General features: G+C 38.9%; 1 long non-coding RNA gene across 2 annotated transcripts in view; it reads left to right on the top strand.

Annotated features, from left to right (window-relative positions):
- The first annotated feature begins 5,848 nt into the window (after positions 1–5,848).
- The window catches only part of LOC147913997 (uncharacterized), a 174,604-nt gene continuing 153,269 nt past the window's right edge, over positions 5,849–27,183 (top strand). Inside the window, exons 1-3 of one of the 2 annotated variants that reach the window (XR_015555969.1) lie at positions 5,849–7,230; positions 17,675–17,782; positions 18,368–18,506. This is a non-coding gene — a long non-coding RNA (uncharacterized LOC147913997). The remainder of the gene's footprint in view (positions 7,231–17,674; positions 17,783–18,367; positions 18,507–27,183) is intronic. The other variant, XR_015555970.1, reaches the window with a different exon arrangement.

Here is a 27,183-nt window from a genome sequence, read left to right as displayed (position 1 = left end):
GGCTCATCCCTCTCTCCTAAAGAAGAAAAACTTAACAGAAACATGCAGAGTTGGAAAAAGGAGTCAAAAGAGAAAACCAAACATCAGAAAAAGGTCTCTGAAAAAGATAAAGTACAGTAATTCTTTGTCATAAAGTCTCTCATAAATACATGTTTGTATTGTAACATGATTCTTCCATTAACATTAGAAAACTGTTTTTGTTTTTGGTGAGGAAGATTAGCCCTGAGCTAACATCTGTTGCCAATCCTCCTCTTTTTGCTGAGGAAGATTGGCCCTGGGCTAATATCCATGCCCACCTTCCTCTACTTTATATGTGGGATGCCTGCCACAGCATGGCTTGACAAGCCGTGCATAGGTCCGCACCCAGGATCTGAACCTGTGAACCCCTGGCTGCCGAAGTGAAGCACGCAAACTTAACCACTACGCCACTGGGCCAGCCCCAGGAAACAGTTTTTATGTATAGAGAAATGGACCTCTCCTAAATGTCTCTGAGCAGTCAACAAAACTCTTTTCTGCTACATCAGGAAATAATTTTTCAGTGCCATTTATTAGTGATTTCTCTCCCATGTCAGCTGTTAATCTCTTTTCTGATAGAAAGAATGGAAACAACTGGGCAGTGGACAGAATTCCACATCAACCTTTGTTGCTATTCCTTGTTAAGCAATAATTTCCTATTTAAAATGTTTTATTCTAAGTGTGATTTTTAGAAAACACCAAGATTTCCTTGGCAACAAGGGTGGTTAATTCAAGGACAGTCTTTTGCTTTTTACCCAAATGTGAGAAGGGCCTTCAAAAACCCAAGCCATCAAAGTGTTTCCAAAACATTGCACAGGTTTACTAAAAGCTTTCTTGCAGAATTCATTTTATTTGTGTATGAGGAAGATTAGCCCTGAGCTAACATCCGTTGCCAATCTTCCTCTCTTTGCTAAGGAAGACTGGCCCTGGGCTAACATCCATGCCCATCTTCCTCTACTTTATATGGGATGCCGCCACAGCATGGCTTGACAAGCAGTGCATTGGTTCGCGCCCAGGATCCGAACCTGCGAACCCCGTGCTGCTGAAGCGGAGTGAGCACACTTAACCGCTACGCCACCGGCGGCCCCACAGAATTTATTTTTTAAAGTATAGATTGCATAATTTTGAGCATGAAATTTAATTAAACATTAATCACCTGGAGTTTCATTATTCAGAGAAAATTTAATGAAACTGTATAGAAATGCCCCGGTGCTCAGGTTTTTGCCCTTTTAGGAAAAAGACTAAACAGGTTGAATCTCAATCAGGAAGTTGTACTTCTTTATAAAACAAAACAAGAACAAAACCAAAAAACAAAACCACATTAGTGTGCAGAAAACACTAGAGTAGACTACAGAGATGGCAGAAATGATGGTAATTTTTAGTGACTTTTTTTTTCTCTTTCTGCCTTTGAAATTGTAGGTTAATGATATAATACTGCTTAGATGATATGAATAGGTGTTTCTGGTGATGAGAATAGAAAGATAATTCTTCTCTATTCTGAGAGGAAGTATAAAATAATAATGAAAACGTGAGCTCTAGAGCCAGACTGCCATAGTTGGAATCCCAGTTCGTCTGCTTTCTATTATGTGACTGTAAGCAAGTGAAATAATCTCACAATACCTCAGTTTTCTTATGTGTAACATGGGGATACCAGTGTATTTACCTCAAAGAGTTTTGAGGATTGAATGAGTTAATAAATGTAAAGCAATTAGAACAGAGTTTGGCACATTGTAAGCACTCAACATGCTGGTCGTTTTGAGTAATTACTGATGATTGGATTTTATTATCATGCCCTGGAAATAACCCCCATATTTAGTTAGTCTTGCTATATGTTATTGCCAGAAAGGATAGTTTAAGATCAGCACTCTGATATCGAAATCATCCACCCTGAGAGATGTCAAGCAATATTTAATTGGTTTATGTCCAATAATTCAATACAGCAAGACAAGTCATTTATTAACCCCAGGGGTACAGGAAACATCTCAAAAAGTACACACATATACTATATTTTTCAAAATCAGACATCATCTTTATAATAAATCATTATAATTGACTTTCTGTTGTTCTGAGAGATGATTGGCAATTCCTACCTTAAAATTTCCAACCAAAATTCTTATGGTATGCCATATAGATCTAGAGGTTTGAGGCTTTGATTGGCCATTCATCCATCTGTAGCTTGCAAGTAGGCCTGTTATCAGAGGAAAATGTTGGCACTGCATGTAAGTAACCTCTTGGCTATCCAAGTGAGGTGGCCCTTCATTCAGATATGTGTCTTGATTAGATTTTTTCATAAGAAAGCACTAACCTTACTTTCTGCCTAGCTGATTGTTAAATATGTAACAGGATATTTGCACTGAATGTTTCCTCTGGAGAATCTTCTTTGAACTCTGATAACCAACTGTTATTCAAAAAAGAAAACTCGTATTTGTGGAAAATTACCTAAAGCACATGAAGTCTTCAAAATATTCCACATTTTCCTCTTAAATCAAGCAACACCACCAACAATAGGGTACTAATGCTATATTGTTTGGAGTCATCATAAAACTGATTGTATTGAATAGCATTTCACCAAATTCATCATTGTGTCTACTGTAGGTATGTTGTTCAAGACATTATCTGCTACATAAAGAATAGCACTGTAAAAATTATTCTCAGATTTCTCAGAGAAAATTATGATTCCTTCATGATAACAATTTTTTAAATCTTATTCTGGTTCCTTATTTGCTTTGGTCACTAGGAATCTTGTTGTTTCTGGCAACTTTCTATTTTTCTAAACCTGTGTCAGGTCAGGCACAGAAAGGAAATGCTTAAATTTGCATGGCACACTGAGGAAGAGAGAAGAGGTTGCTTGTGGCCAGAGGGAGCCAGCCCAGGATTGGGTCACCTAACCACACCTGGCTTCCCTGAGAGCTGGGAGGTCAGTATGTTTGCACACCTGAAAACTGTGCATGGTCTACCGTCTGGAAATCTCTGCTCTGTGGCATATATTTACATGACATCCTTTCAGATTGTAAGAATGATTGAAATCAACCTTAACATCTTTGTGAAAGGAGACAGGAAATAAAAAACCGAATAATCAAATAATTGATCAAAAGCAGAGGAGCAGCAGGACACGGAGTGCCAAGATTATAGAAACGCAGAATAGCAGCCGGGCTGTCAGCATTTTGCAGCGAAACTTTAAGGAGAAGGAAGCTCCTCAACAATCCTGTGACTTGGTATGTAAGAGTGAAGTTGGGTCCAAAGCCCAGACAAAAACTAAGAAAAACTTGAATTGCTATGGCCATGATATGATAAAGATAGTTCCCAGTGCAGATTAGTAGGGAAGAAGATTGGGGAGGTAAAGAGGCTGATTTTCAGAAACTGAAAAACGCAAGGAGAAATACACGCTACAACCCGTCTTCTTAGGCATAAAAGTTTTTTTAAGGAGGAACTAGAAACTGACATCAGAAACCCACTGTAAATAATATGAAATTAACTTTGAAAGTATATGCTTGAGTCAACATTTTGGTAAAATGTGTGTAGTATTCAGTATATAATGTACTTTTAGTCATTTAAAATTTTTTTTTTTTTTTGTGAGGACTATCAGCCCTGAGCTAACATCCGTGCTAATCCTCCTCTTTTTGCTGAGGAAGACCGGCTCTGAGCTAACATCTATTGCCAATCCTCCTCCTTTTTTTTCCCCAAAGCCCCAGTAGATAGTTTATTGTCATAGTTGCACATCCTTCTAGTTGCTGTATGTGGGATGCGGCCTCAGCATGGCTGGAGAAGCGGTGCGTCGGTGCACGCCTGGGATCCAAACCCGGGCCGCCAGTAGCGGAGCGCTCACTTAACCGCTAAGCCACGGGGCCGGCCCAAGTCATTTAAAATTAATTATTTTTTGTTGTTATCTTTCATTAAGTCTAAAACTGAAGGATCCCTGCAGCTGTTATTGCAGTTGACTAACTGATAAGAGTATTCTTCACTCTTTAAGGAAAGATTTTTGAATTCAGAATGGAACAAAGTCAGGTGATTTGTACTCTCTAGAAAATATTGTTTAAATAAGGCTTATCTCTCCCTCTGTATGTGCTACACAATGCAATTGCAGCAAATAAATAGATTCTGCTGTCTATATGCTGACAATTCCCATATTAATGTCTTCAGCCAAGTAAAAGTCTAGATTTGTATATCCAAATTCCCACTCAACATCTCCACTTGGCTATCTTTTAGACATTCAAATTTCAGTGTCTAAAAAATGCTCTCTAGATCTTGCCCCCACACCTCTTCCACCTAGAGCCTTTCTCATCTCAGTTGATGATAATTGTGTCTTTCCAGTTGCTCAGGTCCCAAACTTTGGAGTTTCTTTAACTCTTTTCTCCTCATATTATATTCAATCCATCAGGAAATCTTGTTGGCTTTACATTCAAAATATATCCAGGGGCCGGCCCCGTGGCTTAGCAGTTAAGTGCACGTGCTCCGCTACTAGCAGCCCGGGTTCAGATCCTGGGCGCACACCGACGCACCGCTTGTCCGGCCATGCTGAGGCGGCGTCCTACCTACAGTAACAAGAAGGATGTGCAACTATGACAAACAGCTATCTACTGGGGCTTTGGGGTGGTAAAGGAGGAGGATTGGCAATAGATGTTAGCTCAGGGCTGATCTTCCTCACACACACACACAAAAAAAGACAAAATATATCCAGAATTTAACCTCTTTCCTCTGCTTTCTCCGTCACTACTCATCTCCCACGGGGTAATTGCAATAAGCCCTAACTTGTCTTCCTGCTGCCGGTCTTGCTCCTTTATAGTCTATTTTCAACACAGCAGCCAGAGTAATCCTTTAACATAGAAGTCAGATCAGGTCACTCTTTATTATTGTTACATTTACATAAGCTCTCAGAGCAGTGTCTGCTATATATTCTGCACCTATGACTGAGTACATGAATACCCACTCTTAGTAGAGAACACTGATACTTAGAGAAAGGAACTTGCTCAATATCTCGTAGAAAGTAGCAGAATATAACTCAGGTCTTCGTACTCCACTCTAACTTTCTGTTCACTATCCTGTGCTTCCTCCTAAGCATGTTGACAGAATCCTCATGGTAGGTAGGTAGATAGAATTTTTTGGAGGAAAGAGGTTGTACCGACTGGCAGGAGTCTGAGTTCAAGCCCTTCCACTAAGCAGGGAGAGTCTGAGTACCACAGTTTTTGACTTGCAGAAGATGGTTGAACTAGATAATCCGTAAGGTCCATCCTAGAGCCAAATCAGTCCAGTGACACTGCAAAAGTTTCCCAATTCTTCAACATCAGCTCAACTAAAAAGTCACTTGGGGATATCAGCAGGACAAGGGAGCCTACCAAATACGCTAATCTGCTTCTTAGATTCCCAAGTGCAGCCAGGTCTAGAAGCTTTGTTCAGTGGGGCAAGGTTTCCCAGGGCTGGTTGCTAACTGGTGACATTTGGCTCAGTTGGCACTCTCAGTGGTGATATACACAAATGCGGTTGTTTAGGTATAACTGAGTGTGACGTCTATCTATTTACTTATTTATTATTTTATGTCTTTACTTTGTGAAATCAAACCCACATCCAAATTAGTGGTGTGATGCCTTAGGGTTTAAAGATTTTATTTATTTATTTTTTCCCCCCAAAGCCCCAGTAGATAGTTGTGTGTCATAGCTGCACATCCTTCTAGTTGCTGTATGTGGGACGCGGCCTCAGCATGGCCGGAGAAGCAGCGCGTCGGTGTGAGCCCGGGATCCGAACCCGGGTCGCCAGCAGTGGAGCGCGCTCACTTAACCACCCAGCCACGGGGCCGGCCCCATGCCTTAGGGTTTATAACAAGGCCTTTGTATGGTTTTTCTAGCTTCTTAGGTTATAGCTCACTGTATATCTATATTTGTTCAAGTATTTGTGTTTATTCCTCTACCTCAAATACAACAAGTTTTTGTCTCAAAATACACTTTCCCAGCCCCAGTTGGCCCTTTATTCCAGCCAAGCCAATTTTCCTACTGTTCCCCTTAATTTCCCTTTTTCTTGTCTTGATCCCTTTTTGTTTGTCTTCCCTTTTTCCTTCCTTCCTCCCTCCCTCCCGCTATTCCCTCCCTTGCTCCTTACTTTCTTTCTTTTGGTTTTTCTCCGTACTACTTTTGCTCGTATTATTTTCCTCATAAAAGGCCTTCCTCCCCTCTTCTGACAATTCTAACCCATTGTCATTTATAGATGTAATTTACCTATGAGAAACATTCCCTGGCTGTTGTACTTGAGTCAGAGCACTAATTTTATCTTTGATTCTAGAAGTTATGATTCTGTTACCATTAATGATTTATTTTTTGTGGTTCTTGGTTGGTTGTTGGTCATTCTCCTGTGGTAATATACTTTTTGATCCTCACTGGATTGCAAACTTCTTGAGTGCGCTGACTTGCCTTCTAGATCTCTTAGATTTTCCTTTTCACATATTAGTACAGGTTTAGGTAGAGAGCAGGAAGTTTCCTAATAGTCTGCGTTTCAATTGTCTGTTGCTTCATAACAAACAACCCCAGAACTCAGTGCTTAAAACAATTATTTTATTTTATTCATGGTTTCGGGGGTGAGGAACTTGGGAATGGATTCGCTGGTTGTTCGTCTCTCACTCCTATGATGGTAGCTGGGGCTGGAGGATCTACTACCACGATGACTTCTTCAATCACTTGTCAGGTGCCTTGGCCTGTCTCTCTCTACATGGTGTCTTATCCTACAAGGCCTCTCCCTGGGGCTTGGGCTTCTCAGAGCAATGTTGTCTTGAGACAATCACACTTCTTGCGTGATGGCCAGCTTCCAAGAGGAAGAAGGCAGAGGCTGCCAGGCCAGTTAAGGAGTATGCCTAGAACTGGCGCAGTGACACTTCAGTCCTATTCTGTTGGTCAAAGCAGTCACAAGGCCTCTCAGATTAAGGAGGGGTGAGAAATGGACTCCAATTCTTTCTTTTTTTTTTTGGTGAGGAGATCAGCCCTGAGCTAACATCCACACCAATCGTCCTCTTTTTGCTGAGGAAGACTGGCCCTGAGCTAACATCTGTGCCGATCTTCCTCCACTTCATGTGGAACGCCGCCACAGCATGGCCTGACAAGCGGTGCGTCGGTGCGCGCCCGGGATCCGAACCCGGGCCTGCCAGCAGAAGAGCACGAGCATTTAACCGCTAAGCCACGAGGCCGGCCCCTGGACTCCAATTCTTGATGGAAGCATGACAAGATCACATTGCAGGTGAGCATGCAGGATGAGAGTTATTGTTGAGGCCATTTTTGAAAAATATAATGTGACTCAATCTGCAGAGTAAATTCAGTGATTTTATTTTAGAAATGCATTTGAATAAAATGTATGATATATAAATCGAAGAATCAAAAGTTAGAATGTGTAAAATGAATGCTATTTTAGACCAACCAATCAATAAAAAAGAAACATATAGACCAATATTTTATTAAGAGGATCTGCACGATTAGATTCTGGCCTGAAGTACTGTGGTCACCTGATGACTATGAAATGATGTGCTGTTGGTGCTATAGTAGACTCTCTTCTTTGATTAGGTGGAATATAGTAATTACTAACTCTATTTCAGCAGCTCTTGCTGTGTCAAATGTAGTAATGACATGGCCATGGTGTTCTCTCTGTAAATGGCCTGGAATTTAGTTTGAAGTGTAACTTATTAAAAAGGTACTCATCACTTTTCCAGCTTAGCTCTCCAGTCTCAAGTGTCATAAATTCCAATCTTATAGTATTCTCTTTTAGTTTCACAGATTAACCTATAAAACAAGCAAGAACATAAATTATATTTTATTTATTCACTTTATTATTATTATTAAAATATATTTTAAATGTGTGCCATGTTTAAAATGCTTTGTGTGCCAAGCAGGATAAAAGATACATTTTTAAATTGAATAGAATAAGATCTTAGTTCCTGACATCTAAGATTACAGTCCTGTGTATGTGTCTGTGTTTTTATGTGTATAAGAATTTGAGTGAGTTTGCTGATGTAGGCTACATGGAGAACTAGACAGCCTATCTTTTTTTTTTGCATTTTTTAACCCGTCTTCATTTATTTTTATTTTTATTTTTTTAAAATTTTTTGTTTATTGCAGTAACATTGGTTTATGACATTGTATAAATTTCAGGTGTACATCATTATACTTCTATTCCTGCATAGATTACATCATGTTCACCACTCAAATACTAATTACAACCCATCACCACACACATGTGTCAAATTATCCCTTTTGCCCTCCTCCCTCCTCCCCTTTCCCTCTGGTAACCACCAATCCAATCTCTGTCTCTATGTGTTTGTTTATTGTTGTTATTATTTTCTACTTAATGAAGAAAATCATACGGTATTTGACCTTCTCCCTCTGACTTATTTCACTTTGCATAATACCCTCAATGTCCATCCATGTTGTCACAAATGGCTGGATTTCATCGTTTCTTATAGCTGAGTAGTATTCCATTGTGTATATATACCACATCTTCTTTATCCATTCGTCCATTGGTGGGCACTTAGGTTGCTTCCAAGTCTTGGCTATTGTGAATAACGCTGCAATGAACACAGGGTGCATGTATCTTTATGCATTGGTGTTTTCAAGTTCTTTGGATAAATACCCACCAGTGGAATAGCTGGATCATATGGTAGTTCTATCCTTGATTTTTTGAGGAATCTCCGTACTGTTTTCCATAGTGGCTGCACCAGTTTGCACTCCCACCAGCAGTGTATGCGAGTTCCCTTCTCTCCACATCCTCTCCAACACATGTTGTTTCCTGTCTTGTTAATTATAGACATTCTGACAGGTATGAGGTGATATCTCATTGTAGTTTTGATTTGCATTTCCCTGATAGTTAATGATTTTGAACATCTTTTCATGTGTCTGTTGGCTATCTGTATATCTTCTTTGGAGAAATGTCTGTTCAGTAGACAGCCTATCTTAAAGTTTTAAGGTGGAATATTGGTATTATCTCATTGGGTCTTATCCTCACCACTAAATTGGAAGTTCTTTAAGGTCAACACTGTCTTATTCGTCTGTTTTTTCCTATAGCAACAGTACCTGTCACATTTTATGTACCCAGTAAATATTGAATACTTAACTCTCTGGAGTGGAGTTTCTATGCAAATGGAACTACTCCTGCTGGTAAACTACTTCTGATTTGACCACACTGGGAATTTGAAGTCAAAACAGGCTACTCTAGCTTCCCAGAACCTTGAGGAAAATTTCTGGCCCCTTAGAATTGTTTGTCCAATTGCATTTTGGGGGAATCTTTCTATGCCTGAGTCTGCCTCCTTGAGCTTCCCTATTATTTACACTGGCTTACCTACAGTCTTAGGAACTGCCGATAATGAATTGTTTCCAAAGTTCTTGAAATCAAATACCTTTTACTGAAACATTACTGAGTATGGAATGAATCAGAAACATGTGGATTAAATTTCCCTGAAAATTTCTTTGGTTATAAAAATTAAGGGGAAAAAGTGTTTGGCTAGATGCATTGTGGGTGATGCCAAACCCAAATTGTTTGAAAAGTGCTTGTGCTAGTTAGATAAACAAACAAACAAGTTTTATTTCCCTTTTGTCCTATAAAACCTCACACTCCCTGTAAAAATCTCAGGTCAGCTTGCAGACAGATTTTATAAAGATTTTTGAGACGTCTATGGTTTCTTTTTTGGCCTGATCATTGGAGACAAATAGCTACATAGATAAATGCTTCTGAGAATGCCAGTAAGTGATGCTGATATTTCTCAATAGATTTTAATAGATTGAGCAATGTAAGGTGTATTTGTAAGATTTATTTGATTTCTGAATGTTAACTGAAGATTTTATCTAAAATAAGTTACTTCATGAGGGAAGCAGCTGACTTGTTCAACTTAAACTATTCCTAAAATATTCAAAGCTTCGACATGATATACATATGTGAAAAGGAGAAAATGCCTTTATCATTCAAACAACAAGCTTGAAAGTAATTTAGTCTCCAAATCCTACTTGGTGAAAGGAAGTGTTTTAGGGTCAAAATAAGTTTCATTGTAATGGTTGTTATCATTCTTTTCATCCTCTTCAAAAATCATCAAATAATTGATTAAGCATTTATGTCCCTGTACCCAACACAATTTTTTTTTTTTGTGAGGAAGATCAGCCCTGAGCTAACATCCATGCCAATCCTCCTCTTTTTGCTGAGGAAAACTAGCCCTGAGCTAACATCCATGCCCATCTTCTTCCACTTTATGTGGGACGCCGCCACAGCATGGCCTGATAAGCGGTACGTAGGTGCGCGCCCGGGATCCGAACCTGGGCCGCCGGCAGCGGAGCACACTCACTTAACCGCTACGCCATGGGGCCGGCCCCCCAACACAATTTAAGGAGAACCACATGGATATGGTCCCTGGTAATTAGACAGACATGGATATGTATACCCTAGTATAGCAGAAGAAAGACATTAAGAAATAAATGGGCCACAAAATATTTCTGTCAGAGGCTCTCACCCTTAAGTATGTGTTAAGCATTACCTTTATGGAGAGGTTATTAAAAATACAGAATGCAAAAATCTCCTTCCCTGCCCAGAGGTTTTGATTTGAATCAGGGGCCAGGAAACTACATTTTTCAATAAGAATCTAAGTCGATTCTGATGAAGATTATCCAAGTAGCACAAACATGGACTTAGAAATGAGACAAGAAATCTTATTGAGGTCTTACCTTCTTATTGGTAAGAAGGACTGAGGAAATTCTACCCCAAGACATAGGGAGATAATGACAGTTACACTGCCTAATCAGCACCAGTCTGTGTAGATGCTATTTTTAGACTGTAATTATGAATTTCCAGAAATGCATCTGTTCATTCAATAAGTATTTATTAAACACCAAATAAATTCTGAAAAAATAAAAACACAAATCCATGCCTTCATGAATTTTACATTCTAGTTGGGAGACACATTCTATAAAAAAGAAATAAGTAAAATAGCTTGTATATCAGGTAGTGATGATTGTTGAAGAGAAAAACAAAGTGAGGAGGGTGTTGAAATTTTAGGAAGTGTGGAGAGAAAAGGCCTTGTTAAGAAGGTGACATTTGAGTAAAACTTAAAGAAAGCAGGAGAACGGGGAACAGTCACTGGAATGTCATAGGTGGAACATTTCCAGGCTGAGGGAACAGCAATTACAAAGGCCTCGAAGTGGAAGCATGGCTGGTGTAGCTGGAATGGCGGGGCCAGGAGAGTAGAAGGGAAAGAGGTGAGAGAGAGCTAAACAGGTGGGGGGTTACCAGGTCACAGACTTTGGCTTCTCCTCGGAGTGGTAGGGATGCCATTAGAGGGTTTGAGCACAGGCAAAACTTACACAGAATGTCTCCACCATAAAGTGGAAATAAAGTGCCAATTGAGTTATTCACTCTGTAGCATTTACAGAGCTAGCAGTGTGCGGTATTCGTGTTGTGGGGATGCTTGGATGGATGGTGGTCAGATGATGGAAAAGGCTAAATAAAACATGAAAAACCTGACCCTGTCCTCAAATTGTATTACAATATACGTGGGGATTATATAAATCATTTAGTCTCTGAACAATTATTGTCCAAGATAGTCAATATTTGCCTCAATTTTCAGGATTCTTTTAAGCATGTAAGTATGGAGTATTTTCATTTGAGCAAGAAGGAAATGAGAATTTGGTCACATTGGAAAGGTATTTGAATGCTTGGATTAAAGTAGAGTATATAAAGTAGAGTATATATATCTGTGGTTAGTGAAATCTTCCATTTCTATTTTCAAAGACCTGGGTTTTTAAATATATTTAATGTATGAGAGATAACATTAATAACAATAAATCAGAATTACCAAATTTCCTAAGCTAGGGAACCCAAGAAGATGCAAACCAGTTGTGGAAAATATCTGGGAATAACAGTGTTCCTGATCTCTTCAACATAATGACTGTTCAGTCACTAGTAAATTATAGTTGATATTTCAGATTACAGAGCCAGGGGGTGTTTGTTTTCCAGTTTGCTAAGATGCAGCTGGGCTCATAGGCAATATGCTGACGCTTCAAATGAATAGATATTGCGAGAGCACTATCTCATTGGAATGAGACGGTGCACAAACAAGAGCTGGTGACAGAGTGGCTACCTGAGAGCTCGTGTGTTATTGCCTGATTTCATTCTTCCTCAGCAACATCTTTGGTCTCATCTCCTTTTTAATTAATTAATAATGCCAAGTAACCAGTGTGACAATTTTTCTGGCAACAAACTGATCTGTCATCTACTACCAGGAAAGTGTACGTATGTATCTTCAAATATTTGTTCATGACTGATAGATATTTTTTTCCTGGGCATTGACTCTAGGATTCTTTAAGTCCGCATTATATCTGTGTTAAAGAAAATGGGATTAAAGATGCTGTCCATATTTCTTAGGTTCCTGGATGTTAAAGATACTGGAACCCACTTAACATTATTCTTTGTTAGTGCCATTGAGTTAACTCTGACTTCTAGTGACCCTGTGGACAGCAGAGTGGAACCCTGCCTGGTCTTTTTGCGCCATCCTCTCACCTCTGGTGCTATATCAGACAAGGCTCCACTGCTATTCATAGGGTTTCATGGCCAGCATTTTCAGATGTGGGTGGCCAGGTCCTTCTTCCTAGTCTGTCTTAGTCTGAAAGCTCCACTGAAACCTGTGCACCATGGGTGACCCTGCTGATATTTGAAATACCAGTGACATAGCTTTCAGTATCACAGCAACATGCAGCCGCCACAGTATGACAACCGACAGATGGGTGGTATGGTTCTTTGACCAGGAAGTGAATCCAGGCCATGGTGGTGAGAGCTCTGAATCTTAACCACTAGACCACCAGGGCTGGCTAACATTGTTCTCGTTCAAGGAATATTAAAATAACATTTAACATAATTTTACAAAGGGTCACAAGAATAATGAATAATGAATATTTCTGAATCAAATATTAGAAGTGTAAGGATTAGTCTCATTTTCCAGATGAAGAAATGAAGCTAGTTGGCTTGCACAATTTCAGATAGCTAACCAATGTTTGAGCTAGGTTAAGTCCAGTTTATCTCACTTTCAGCATTGGGCTCTGGAATATTCTACAAGATCATAGCTTTAATAAGAATCCTCTACGAATTGATAGATGCTACCTGTGATTCATTACTGAAAGCCCCTAGACTCAAGATAAAGTGATCTATGTAGCTCCACACATGCATTTAACATAAAATAGGATCATGGAACATTAGAATGGGAAAGTGCAGTGGAGAAAGTAGTCCAACTCTCATTTTTTAGATAAGAAATGTGTTCTGTGATACTTTCATGTTCCAGCTGCAACTGGCTGTAGTGCATTTTTCCTTCAAGCTGATACTACTTTCTAACTCAGTGCTCTTCTGTAAATCATTACAGCTTAGATTTACTTGACATGATTATTTGAATTAGGCCAGCTTATTATCTTCGCTGGCAGCAAACTAAAAAGTCCAGGTCTTCTTTTTTTTTTAAGTCAAGTTTTCTGGTAGCAATCTCAAAATCCTGACAGTGAGCCACTTCTGCTGCTTTGCTAACCAGCCATTTAGAACATAAACTTCTGGATCAGAAAAATAAAGAATTCAAAGAAAAAGAAGCAATATTTGGTTGAGTTGGCTTAGCTTTCTTTACTTCTTTAGTATTCAAGTGGACAGTTTGTACAATTTCCCTTGCTTTGATCTTAGCTGCCCACATACCAAGTTACAGGCACAATTACTTGCCCATCCCTCCATCCACAGACTTTGAAGGACATGGAAAAATACTCACCCATTGTGAAACTTCCAGACTTAAAGTGCCTACAGTTGTTGCTGCTGCTGACTTGGGCCATATGAGAGAAGGCAGGCCTGCCCCCACACCACCCACCCCACCAAACCTCTTGGTCTTGCCAATATCATTTCCTGAATGGTGACACTCCCCAATGTGTGTCCACTGGCATGCCCTTGGAAGAGCAGGAATACCCAGTCAGGAATTAATTAATGGAGAGAAGAAGGCAGGACAGAGCTTTCTATTTAACTTGGAACCATGATAACCACGAAATGGCTCTGGGTTTTCTGTGAATCAGATTGCTGTCAAATCCATGTATTTTTTGATTCGGACACACTTCAGTGATTGTACTCTTCTTTGGTAAGAGCTATTTGATGTTCAAAAACCTTAAAGCCATTCAGACCACTTTCTTTCTCCCTTTTCAAATAGAAGTTTGTGTTTTGTCCACCACAAAGAGAATGCAAATGCCAAAAGGTCTGAGTTCACTTCGAAAGTCCAAATCCACACACTCCGATTGTCTTTTACATTTGGCCAGACATATTTCTCCAGGGCTCCAGACCGTACGTCAATGGGACAGTATGATGTCATAATGAAGAGTGCATACTGTGGGACAGACTACCTGAATTCAAATCCCCCCACTGTACCTTCGAGCAAATTGCTTCATCTTATTTAGCCTCAGTTTACTTCATCTTCCAATGGAGTGGTAAGAGTACCAACTTTCATATAATACTGTATTACATGGAATACAGTAATTATTCCAAAATTTCTGACACACAATAAGCAATATATAAGAAGATTGGGAGAACCAACTTTTTGGTAAGGTTTATGTGCATTTGGGAATTTCTTTTTCATGTAAATGAATTGAAATTATCTTTATTAATAAAGAAGACTAAATAAGCAATTACACAATATTACAGACTGCTAGTTTTAAAAAATTATTTTAAAATATCTTGAATGGATATTACTTATACAATAATTTCTGTCTAACATATTGCAATACTGTCACCCCTTCTTTTCCTCTCTCTTTTATGCTTTAGCCCAAATTAAAGTCTTTTAACATTTTCACTAAGCCCAAATCAATATTTTCCTTGGTCCCATAGCCCTGGAGTGCATATTAAGTTCAGTTGACATAATTTTAGTTTGATTTTAGGAATATTTTCTGGAGAAAATGCACTAGTAGTGGCCAGAGATTAAAAGGGAGTAGAAATGGAACTTGCAAAGACAAAAAGGCAAGAGGAGAGAAGGAGGAATAGGTCCAGAGATGCCAAAAAGAGTGAGCTAGAAAGTCCAACTATGAAAATTCTTGTAAAAAAGGAGGAGGAGGAATCAAACTTACTTAACACCTGAATGCTAGTAAACTAGGTGGGCAAAGTTTTAGTAGAATTCACATAGATCCTGATGATGGCTGAGTTGTGTGATTATAGAGGCTTTTGTGAGAAACTCAGAGTGAGGGCTCAAAAATTTAATTGACTTCAACAGGGGCACTGCATTTTGGTGAAGGCAGGCAGGTGAGCATTGAATGCTGTATTTACTTAACAGGAATATTAAAGTATGTGCTTCATGGTAGACTCTCAATAGATATGTCAAGTGAATGAATATGTGGATAAGTGAGTGAATGAATGAACAAACAAATGCTATAGCCAAATAGATGTCAAGAGCAAAATGAAATTAAATTTAGATTTGTATTCCAAGTATAGAGCTATATTAGTAGAATGTTCTGAGACCTACACTATTCTAATAAAAACTGCCTTATTGGAATATATAAGAGACTAACACACATTATATCGAGAGGTCATTATCTTGGATCCTCTTAAATGAAAGGAAAAATAAACCAAATGGCTCATTCTTTTCTACTCTCAGATTATGAGAGAAGGAGACAAGTAGAATAGTGAACTGGCTCAATAAATTTTTGCTCCCTACCCTTTCCATGCCGGGAGATGCTGGACACCCTGAAGGTGCAGAAGCTGCACGGCAGGCAAAGACCGATTTCCAATGATGGCTCAAAGGAGAGGGTCACTGACCCAATAGGAATCACCAAGATAAAGGTGGCCTAGGGGCCTCATATCTCATGGCAGCAAATCTTTCACCTAGGGAGTGGTTAGCACCGAGATAATTATTAAACAAAATGCATTTGTATACTAGGAAGTGGATTTACTTCCAGGTTGTTGCAGGTTGGGTTCCCCCAGAAGTAGATTCTGAGGTGGAGATTAATGTGCAAGACGTTCATTAGGAAGCACTCTGGAGATGAATAGCAGTGGACGGGAGGGGAAGGAAACAGAGTTGGGCAGACAGAGAAGTTGAGATGTGATGTGGTTCCACTGAAGACCTCAGCATGTCCGTTGGGGAGCTCTGGAGCTGGGATGACACTTTAGAGTTGGGGCAGGGTGGCTGGACTTTTATATCCCTCCGTTGAATGAGATGGGATGGGGACATTGGATAGGGACTTCCCCTGAAAGTAGAGATGACCTGAGGGAAAGCAGTTTTCTTCAGCTGAGACAATCCTCCAAGAAGGCTGACAGCAGAGGACCGTCTTAAGGCAGCACTGCCAGCAGCTGGGGAGATAGCTCCCATATTCTTGAAGGGGAATCTGGGCAGTGCATCACAGCCTGCCACACAGGTACTTCTTATGTATTTGTCATGATTTCCTTTTGAGATCAAAGTAAACGAAACTCAAGAACTGTAAAGGTAACTTTAATTCACAAGATAACATCAAATCAGGCAGAATACTATGATTAGTTGGAATCCCCATTGTATAATTGTTGTTGGACATTTAACTGTGATCATGCAACAATGTGTTTTATTTCCTTGGATGATTTTTGTCCAAAATTCTTATCAGTATTTAATGGAAAGTTTGGGAGAGATTTTTTAAAAATCAGGTCCATAAAATAGGCGATACTTGTTTAATTTTTAGTTATGGTCTGCTATACTAGAATATGGCATTATGATAGGTTTATGCTTTTGGAGAAAAGTTTTCTTTCTGTGTTTCTACATTATAAGATCTTTAGAGTACACTGACTTTCATACTAAAATAGGAAAATATACCAACATGTACCAACTTAGAAGTGGGCTAAGTTCCAAAAGTTTGTTGCTAAGCCATTGCTTGGAACTGTAAGTTGTTGTGTAGATTAGTACTTAAACTGATTTATTATAAACTTCATATAGTTGTTGCTCAGTGGTGTAGGCACTATCATTCCCAAGAGTATTGTTTTTATAAAGTTCTTAGTTAATGATCCCCCCTCAGATGACTATTATAAATAAAGATGTCTGGAGTTGGTCAACTTCATCTGACTATATATATTTATATAGAGTCATAGAGCAGAGCAATTTAGAGTGGGAGGAGGAGATGATCTATTCTGGGCATCTGGGAACTCTTCCTTGATTCAGTATCACCTGAGCACTGAAAGATAAGTGGGAATCAATCAGGCAAAGGTAGGGACTGAGGGAAGAGCATTCCAGGCAAAGGAAAGCATGTGCAAAGGACCTGAGGTAGGAAGGAGCAGGTGAGGGCGAGGTTTACTTACATCTTTCATTAGTTTGGCTCTTTGGTCTCATGAGGCTTAACTAGTTCAGGGCATAAATGGCACCATGGCCGATGAGTGCTCCCATGAGTTGTCTTCAGTATCTTTTTTACTTTTGATGGAGTCAGTGCTAATATTATTTAAGACTTGTTTGTTTTAAACTAAGTCCTGCAAATTGGGAAGCTAACACAGAAGCAGTTGCTTCTGCATGTGATTTTGATTAGGAAGTGTAGGAAAGCCGCCTACCCCATACTGTCTTTCAGGCTTCCTATCTGTTTATCAGATTGTTTAAAATTCATTTGGTTGGCTTTTGATGGCCTCTTCGTTTTATAGGGAGTCATCATTTAAAAAGCATATGTTCTGAGGGGCATAATAATTTAGCAGGAATTTAATTTTCTTACAGATGATCTAACAGAAGAGCCTGGACCTCATGAAAATGAAATACAAGGAGCACTGGAGGGAAGGAGGAAGAGGAAGTGGGGAACCAAAGCCTCAGAGAGGGGATGCAAAGGTGTAAAAGAAAGCCTCGGGCCTCCCTTAATTACAAGGGAAATTTACCAGCGTTGATTCTCATGTAGTTTTTTTTTTTTTTTTTTTTTTTTTTAAAGATTTTATTTATTTTATTTTTTCCCCCAAAGCCCCAGTGGATAGTTGTATGTCGTAGCTGCACATCCTTCTAGTTGCTGTATGCGGGACTCGGCCTCAGGATGAACGGAGAAGTGGTGCCTCGATGCACACCCGGGATCCGAACCCGGGCCACCAGCATCGCAGCGCGCGCACTTAACCACCAAGCCACAGGGCCGGCCCTCATGTAGTTTTCCTAAAGCCTTTCCCCTTCTGGTTCTCCCAGCTCTTGGATTGGGAGCACTAGTATGGATCGGGGGAGAGAGAGTCTCAGAAATATGCCGACTCTTTATAGGTGAAGTACACAGTCCTGTTCCTTAGAGATATTGTAGGTATATCATTGAATGCGTCATGATGTTAAGATTTGTAATGCAATGAAAGGAATGCACACTCCATTCCTGTCTTTACTGCCTTAAAAATGTCTGAAGAGGAAACTGTATCAAACAGCAAGCCTTTGTCCTCTATACTTTAGCTTCCAGAATTGATGGAAGTGGATGATCCAGGCACTCGCTCTCCACAGCCTAACTCACAGCAACTCAAAGTCTCTTGTGCCTTTTGCCCTTGGTGTACTCCGTGATTCTCCCGTCAACTGCAGAGTCTATATTTCAAAAGTAAGTTGTATATTGTTTATAATATATGTGATGCGTTCAGTGTTTAAATACTTTGAAGCAGTGATAATGGCTGAAAAGGATTTGATGATGGGGATCCAGACCAGTTGCTAGATTTTATGTATTCTTATGGATATAATTCTCCTCTTAGATCTTTGCTTATCTTAATTTAGATCTGGATTTAGATCTGTGGTTTTGGATCTCAACTTTGTTAATGGGAAATCAATTTTACTACAATTTGGTCTCTCTGGTCCTCAGTTTCATCATCTATAACCTAAGGAACCAAAGGAAAGACAATTGTGAAGGCTCTTCTGTTCCAGCTTGAACGTATTATGGTTCTTTGTACCATATGACGGTAGTTCTGTCACTAGTTATCAGTGGTTGTTGGAGTACCTCAGTAAAGGTTTGATTCTATGCTCTTTGAAGTTGCTCAATGAATCTTTTCCACAACTCTGCAGCCTGTAAGGATTGATGCACTGAAAATACCACATATTCATTGAAACAGCCCAGGAAGTGCTGTGGTAATTGAAATACCACTCACCTTCTCATCTCTGAGAGGAGTTACTTACATTGACTATTTTTTGTTGAAATAGAAAAGAATGGTTCACTGACCTTGTGCAGTGTTTTGATTTTTAGATGGATTAATGGGACAAAACAGACATAATGTAGACGTTTTAGTAACCACACAAACCATTTCGCCCAGTCAGCAAAATGAAAACCATGATAACGGACCATCATTGTCAGCACCATTGTCCAGTATTTATTAAAGTGATAATGCTGTGAGATGCCAAGGGCCACATTAAAGAACCTAGTAAACCATGGTCTCCTTTCTGCAAGTGTTCATTTCTAAGAAAGAAAATTATTATATATTTGTACCATACATAATGGTTTACAGCACAGTTTTAAACCTTTATTTAATCCTAAGAACAACTTTATCGTATAAGTACTATCAATCCTAATTCTATAGATGAGGAAATTGAGGCGCAGAGTGCTTATATAGCTGTTAAGTGGCAAAGTAAATATTCAAATCCAGATGTTATATTTCTAGTTAAGAAATGTTGTTACCTCTATAAAACACTGCTTCCAGGAATAGAAACTAGAAAGAGAAACTAGGAACTCTTAATAATAATAAAAACATCAAAGGATAAGCAGAGTAAGTTCAGTTGTTGAAGGTTGGAGATATGGAATATTGTCCTGCTGAAGGTTCTGCACTTCTCTGAATACCACATACATATACAAATGTTGCATTTGTCATGTGACTCAGCATGAGGGATGAGGCCTGTCCACTGTCCACAATTTCCAGTCACCAAAGAAGTGGATGGGCCACTGCAATGTATGTAATAAGTTATGCTGGGTAACCTTAGACCACAGCTCCCTGTGCTTTCTCTGTCTCTGTGGAATGGATGTAACTGTGGTGGTCATCCTCTCTCCAGCTTTCTAGTTGGGTCTTAAGTGTAGCTCCTGCCCTGAGAAGGCTGAAGCATTAAGAGTTAAAGGAGGTCTCAGAGTCCACCCTTCAGGTTCTGAGAGAGCAGTTATTTGCATACAGGCATACTCTTTTAATTTGAAGGTAGATCATTTGCTAAGTTATTCAAAATGTAAAAAAGCACATTTATTTACAAAACTTGCTTGAGCTGATCCTTTAAATGTCTGCATCACTTAATTATGGGCCACATGATTCTGTGGGAGAAATGTGAAAGGCAGGAGAGCCTATGCTGGAATCAGAGACAAAAGATGGTCTATGCCTTTTGCTTCTTCTCTCTTTTTTAAAAATAGTTTGTTGAAAACTAGTCCATTTGTCATAGGGATAGGGAGGCTTATCTATTTACCTTGCTATTATCAATGTCACTTAATAGAAGCTATCACTTGTTTGTCTTAAATTGACCTCCCACATCTTTGGCTATGTTAATGCAGATACTTTGTAGTTTTACTATCTGATGTTTATTTTCATCTTTCCTGACTTTCCTTGACTTCTTTAGTTTTCCTTAGTTAACCTGTAGAATTTGGGACATGGTGGCCCCAAAAGAAATGCTCACTGGATTAATTTTTTTTGACCACAAAAGTTTGGAATAATTTCCAGGAGGTTAACATAACAGAGCAGCAGAGATCCCTACGTGTGTAAGATTGAAGATCATTAAGAAAATTTCCTGTGATATTTTCTCTGTGGGATTGTGGGTTGGGGTGAGACATGGGGAGACAAGGAAAGGAAACTAACATTTATTAAACTTCTACTAGCATTTTTCATGTACATCATCTCATTTAAATCTTTAACAATTTTGGGAGGTAAATATTCCCACACTATTTTATATGTATGAAAAATCAGCCTTCAAGAAGTTAATTTTCTTAATGTCATATCCTTTGTGGTAAAGCTGGCATTCAAATTCAGGTCTGTATGTCTCCAGGTTTGTACATATTCTTTCCGCTGAATCACGTCTCTCAGAAGGATATCACTTAGTAGGAGCATTCAGCTTCCTAATAACAGCACATTCATGACAATCTTTTTTTTTTTTTTTTTTTTTGTGAGGAGGGTTAGCCCTGAGCTAACATCTGTTGCCAATCCTCCTCTTTTTGCTGAGGAACATTGGCCCTGGGCTAACATCCATGCCCATCTTCCTCTACTTTATATGCGGGACGCCTACCACCGCATGGCTTTATAAGCGGTGCATCGGTCCACACCTGGGATCTGAACCTGTGAACCTCGGGCTGCTGAAGCAGAGTGCGCGAACATAACCACTACACCACCAGGCTGGCACCATGATAACAGTCTTTTTAGATACATTAATAACTCTTTTTTGGTTTTTGGAATCCTTGTGGCATAGTATTTTCTTCCCTTCTTACCCCTTCTCTACCTCTACTCTGCCTTCTTGGTAGGAAGTCCTTAGGAAGAGTAAAGAGAAAGAAACGTGGTTTGCATCATAATATATTGAAAGACATTTTATGAGAATGATCCACATCAGCAAGAGGAAGTGATTTGTTTCAGTTTGAAGACTCCAAAGGATCAAAGTCTCTTTCTGTAGCCCCTCCTCATGCCACTTCTGCTCCTCCTATGATGCCTGATCCTCGGCAGTCTGATGTAGACGAAGCTTGGGTCAAGGGGCTTGTGGGATTGGAGAGAGCAGGAAACTTCCAGATGCCCAGCTGAGATTGTTTTGATTTGAGTTACCCCAAAGCAGACCTTGAGACAAGACTGTGCACGCAGGTAGTTTATTTAAAAAGTGTTCCCAGAAAACACAAGTGAAGGAGGGTGGAAAGTGAGACAAGAAGGGAAGAAGAGCCAATACAAGGTGCTTTAATGAACAAGTTATTGCTGTGGACCAACTAGACTCAGTTCCACTAGGGACCCTCCGAGAAAGTGAATGGGGTGGGGAGGCTGGGCATTTATTTATCAATTCCTATTTTGTTTTGTTTGAAGCTTGCCCCTAGGGTCTTTAATTCTGCATTTCTAGATTGTGCCTGTCTTTGATAGGTCTTGCTTCCATAGTCTCTGAAAAAGCCTTCAGGAAGGATCAAGAGAAACCCAAATGAGAAGTTGTCCATTTATCATGAATTTTAGTGTAGCTGTAAGTGAACTGGGGAGCCAAGGGAGTATGGGACAGGATATGAACAGCACCTACTACAGACATCTCTATGAACTGACAGGAGACTTGATGGAAAAAGTACAGAAGTGCTTTGCACCATTCTGTAGACTCATAGTGTATGTGTGGTTGATTAATGATAGGACACTCCAGAGAGAGGCAGTATAGTGCAGTGGGTACGAGCATGGACTCTGGCGGCAGCTCTGGATTCAAATCATCTCTGTTACTTACTAGCTGCAAGAACTTGGTCAAGTTATTTAACTTCTCAGTGCCTGTTCCCTCATCTGTATATAGAGGATGATGATAGTAAAGCCTACCTCAACTGTATTGGTGTCAAGTTAAAACGAGCTGCTATATGTAGAGCATTTACAACAGTGCCAATCCCAAAATAAGCACTCAAGCACTCTATTTCTGTTCATGCAAGAAACATATATTGCCTCCTGAACTTTACAAACGTGGAACTGAACTTTCAAAAGTCTTCCTATTAAATTAGCTAGAAAGCTTTCTTCTACATGCCACCATCAACTTCTACTCTCCAAGACCCAGGACTTCCCATATATCTTAAAATGTAATCTACCCAAATTTTGAGTAATCAGAGACTTCAACTTTTAAGGGGTACGTGTTTGTAGGAGGGCATGGTGACAAGAGGTTCTGCAAACCAGAAAGTGCTGGGGTTGCCATAAACAGTCTGATATCCTCAGAACTCCACATAAACAGTACCTGCTATGACATAGGTTCCTTTATAATAGGGATGGAATATGACAGTGATTGCTACTAATGGGGCATGTGCTAAATGTGCTACGTGCATTATCTCATTTTATCTTTACATCAAAACTGTGGGGTAGATATTATCAGCTTAGTTCTTCAGACGAGAAAGATTCAGAGAGTTGAAATAACTTGCTCACAATCCTCCAACGGGTAATTTGTGGTGCTGGGAGTCTGACACCAGTGCATGTTTTTTAACCACTATGTGCAACTGAAACACTTCAACAGGCTACGTGTTATTCTCTACTGACATCACTTGAGGTATTGTATACTCAGGGTGGCTTGAGAGTTGAGGCTTGTGTTGATTCCTGCTCAATTACTTGTGGCCTTGGGCATCACTTAAATTCTGAGCTCATTATGCTATGTTTTCTTTGAAAGAGGAATAATAGTATTTACTCCATAGGGTTGTTTTGGGGATCCCATGAAATTATATAAGTACTTTATAATTCAGAACTATAAAAATTTGGTCATGTAAAAGGATAAAAGTTTTGAAATGAGAGGCTGAGAGAGTCTATGTGAATGAAAATAGTAACAAGAGAATTCAGATTTTAAATTATAATAAACTTTATACTTACATATTTCAGATTGTCTGATATTCTTTCTCCTCTTTCATCTTACTAATTCACTTCACAAACTTATATTAAATACTTACTGGATAAGGCATGTTTTATAAGCTGGGAATATAAAGATGAAAGTAATGTGGTACCTACATTCAGGTTACATAAAACTAGGATCATAAACAATGTCTTTCAGAATTTTTCTCAAAAGAGTGGCAGGGAAATTATGGTGGCGAGATTTGTTTTGCTCACCTCCCTTTTCTTTCTTTCTTTCTCTCATCCTTCCTTCCTCCCTCCCTCCCTCCTCCCCTCCCTCCCTCCGTCTCTTCCTCCCTTCCTCCCTTCCTTCCTTCCTTCGTTCGTTCGTTCCTTCCTTCCTTCCTTCCCCCCTCTCTCTCTCTTTTTCTTTCTTTCTATTCTAATCTCTACTTTAACTGAGAAAAAAGATAACCAATTCACCATTTTGTTTGCCCTCTACTTATTGTTTAGAAATAGTTAAGTCTAAATGCTTTTAAGTTCGCTTTGACTGTGTGTCAAGACTCTCATGAAGATGTGTGCTCATTTCTAGATAGATACCTCTATCTGCAAATTAGGCTTTCTCAATGCTGTGAAACATTAAGATCTTTAAAACCATTAAGATTGTTAGCTTTGGCTGTAGATAAGCAGAATAAACAAACCTCTTTCCAAGGGGGGACTAGTTCTGCTGCCTTTGTTGGCTTTTGAAGGTCAAGGAAGTCACAAGTCTCAAAAAATTACTTATCCTCCAAACTGAGAACTTTCTAATGGGCTTCATTGTTTTGTGTCTAGTTTCTCACAGGTGCAGATAACATAATGTTTCTATGTCGGCTGTGAATAGCCTTTAATGGTTTCCTGATTTGTGTTAATCTTTCCACTTGTATATAATTAGTTATCTACCTACCCATCTCTTGGCCCAATACTGGCCTTAATAGATAATACACACAATAAGTGTCTTTTCACTCCTAAATAATCAATCAGTATATGAGTGCAAATAGAGCTTGGAAACGTATTTCTAAAATTTCAGAGGGAAGTTGATGGATTTTCCTGTTAATTCTCTAGTTTTGATGCCTTCCTCTAACTCAGTGGTTTTTAAGGCGTGATTTTGCCCCCAGAGGACAATATCTGGAGACATTTTGGTTATTACAACTACTACTGCCATCTGGTAGGCAGAGATCGCAGGGATGCTGCTCAGTACCATGCAATGCACAGGGCAGTCCCCTACAACAAAGAATTATCTGACTCCAAAAATCTACAGTGCTGAGGCTGAGAAACTGCAAGTCTAACCTTATTCTTATTTGAAAACTTTGAGAGATATAATTGTATTCTTTAAGGTTAATTCTGTCAGCTGTAGTCTTGGATTTCCCAGTGGCAGGATAGGCACAATTTTGTAAACTTAATTCATCAACAAAGTAGAGGAACCAACAACACCTCACCCAATAGATTTTATTATTCCAAAATGAAACAAATCAGAATTTTGACTTCCTTTGATTCATTTTAAAGGCTCTCTGGCTTTTATTTTAAATGTTTTGTGTATGTATATGTGTGTGCATGGATAGGAATGACCCCATGATCTTTTCAGTGTTTAAGATCTCTAGAGAGTTAATGTGGTCTTGGTCAGTCAGGTAGAAAGGTAGAAGAATAATGAATGTGACCACCACTTGTTAAAGCATCAACATTTGGGGGGCCGTTGTGAATTACTTTCACTTTTCCCAGAATCTCCCTCAGGTTTTCTCACTTTAAGACCTTTGCTCACACGATTCCACTCTTCCCTAACTACTAAAATTCTATCCATACCTCAAGGTCTGGCTCTCTGTAAAGCCTTTCTGGACTAGCCCAAGAAAAAGTAATGGCTTCCTCCTTAAATGAATTTTATGGATTCCAACACTCTTTCTGTGGTCCTCTGTCAAAAAAATATATGCATATGTATTTATAAATATGTGTATCTTATTAAAAATATATAGTTTCTTCAACTGAATTTTAAATATTTTCTATTTTAAACGTAAGACTCTCTATTTTATATCTTTTATTTTTCTCATAACATCTCTACTGAATATACATTTAGTTGGCATTCAATAGGTTCGGGTTGATTAGTGGATATTTGCAGGTTTTCCTTTCCTGTGGAGTTAAAGACCATAGTAAAGATAAAGGTATTACCAAAATAACATTTCTTATTGTGGAGCAACATGTATGTTCATAACATGCTGGATGGAATTACTTATTGTTCATTTTTACTTTGGTTGTTTCTCAAATACCCTCATTTAGATTATTTCTCTACGTTTTAAAGTACCAGAAAAAAGGATAGAGATAGTTTATTAGCTAATGCTAGAAAGACAGAGCCACACCAACATGAATTATCTTGTTCTGGGTATGTTTTAAAGCATTTAGATTTTCTACAAACCTTTCCCACAGAATGTTCCTTCTTGTTGATGAAAACTATGGAGGGAGAGAGGTGGAGGGTGAGAGGTGAGGCTAGATAAGAATTTAGATGTGTGTTTCTCACAGGGCAGCAAGTGGTGGGAGACTTTGACCTGCATCCCTGGAGCTTATCTCACATATTTGTTAATCATGTGGAAGAGGGAGCTCACAGATTTTAAACTAACTCAACGCAAACCACACATATGAGAGGGTGGCGATGAAACATGAAAGCAAGGCACCAAGTTTTGCCATTCTGCTTTTGTTTTTTAAAAAGTTTCCCTAACTATGTCCATACCATAAAGAACAAATCAAAATATGATGAGGTAAACATTCTATATAGTCATGCGATGAGATCATGGTTAAACACTAACATATTTCTTTCCAGCATTCCCTTGAAAGTGTTTTCATCTATTGCTTTCCAGTTCACAAGTAGCTTTACTCTTCCCTTCTCAGTACTAAAAATTCTTTTGGACTATTTAAATTTTCTTTTCAGAACAAAACATAAAATTAAATATTGTGAATTCTTTAGATTAAAAATAAGATTACAGTGTAAGGTTTAAAGATAAGGTATAGCAGTCAAAATGTTTGCAAGGTATACTTTATCAATTTTATATCATTTAATATCCCCAATGTGCTTGCTCTGTTGCCCACTATACAAAATAATTTTTGTTGAATTATTTTGCTCTTGAGGAAACCTATTCATTTTTAAGACTATCTACTCAATATTAACCTGGATGCAAGTTAACTTCACTGCAGGGACGTTGTAGTTATGAAGTCTGATATATCTAAAAAAGAGATTTTATATTTGGAAAATACCAATTACATCCTATTTCAAGCACACATTCTTCAAATACAGGAATAGTATGTAAGAGGTACATAGTAGGTCAAGTATACTTAATATAAACTTTATGTACACTCTAAGCCATAGAAGAATAATTAGTGTATAACTGAGTCACTCAATAATGTAGCCAAAAGACTTGATGACCTTAGATATTAAGAACTAATTTACTGAGAGCCAGAATCAAGATGGTTTTATTGAACAACAATTAAACATCTCATTTAGCCTCCTTCGTTAGTCTCACTAATAACTCCAGACAAAATTCTTTCAAAAATGATAACATCCAGTGGATAAAAAGGAACCCTCGTGCACTGTTGGTGAGTGTGTAAATTGGTGCAGCCACTATGGAAAGCAGTATGGAGTTTCCTCCAAAAATTAAAAATAGAACTACCATACAATCCAGAAATTCCACTTCTGGGTATTTATCTGAAGAAAACAAAAACACTAATTTGAAAAGATATATGCACCCCAATGTTCATTGCAGCATTATTTACAGTAGCCAAGATATGGAA

The sequence above is a fragment of the Ceratotherium simum genome, chromosome 23, assembly GCF_057802395.1.
Source record: "Ceratotherium simum simum isolate JZ-2026a chromosome 23, ASM5780239v1, whole genome shotgun sequence".
Lineage (NCBI taxonomy): Eukaryota > Metazoa > Chordata > Mammalia > Perissodactyla > Rhinocerotidae > Ceratotherium > Ceratotherium simum.
The sequence above is the reverse complement of the archived record's forward strand: the minus strand, read 5'-3'. Positions and strand labels throughout refer to the sequence as shown.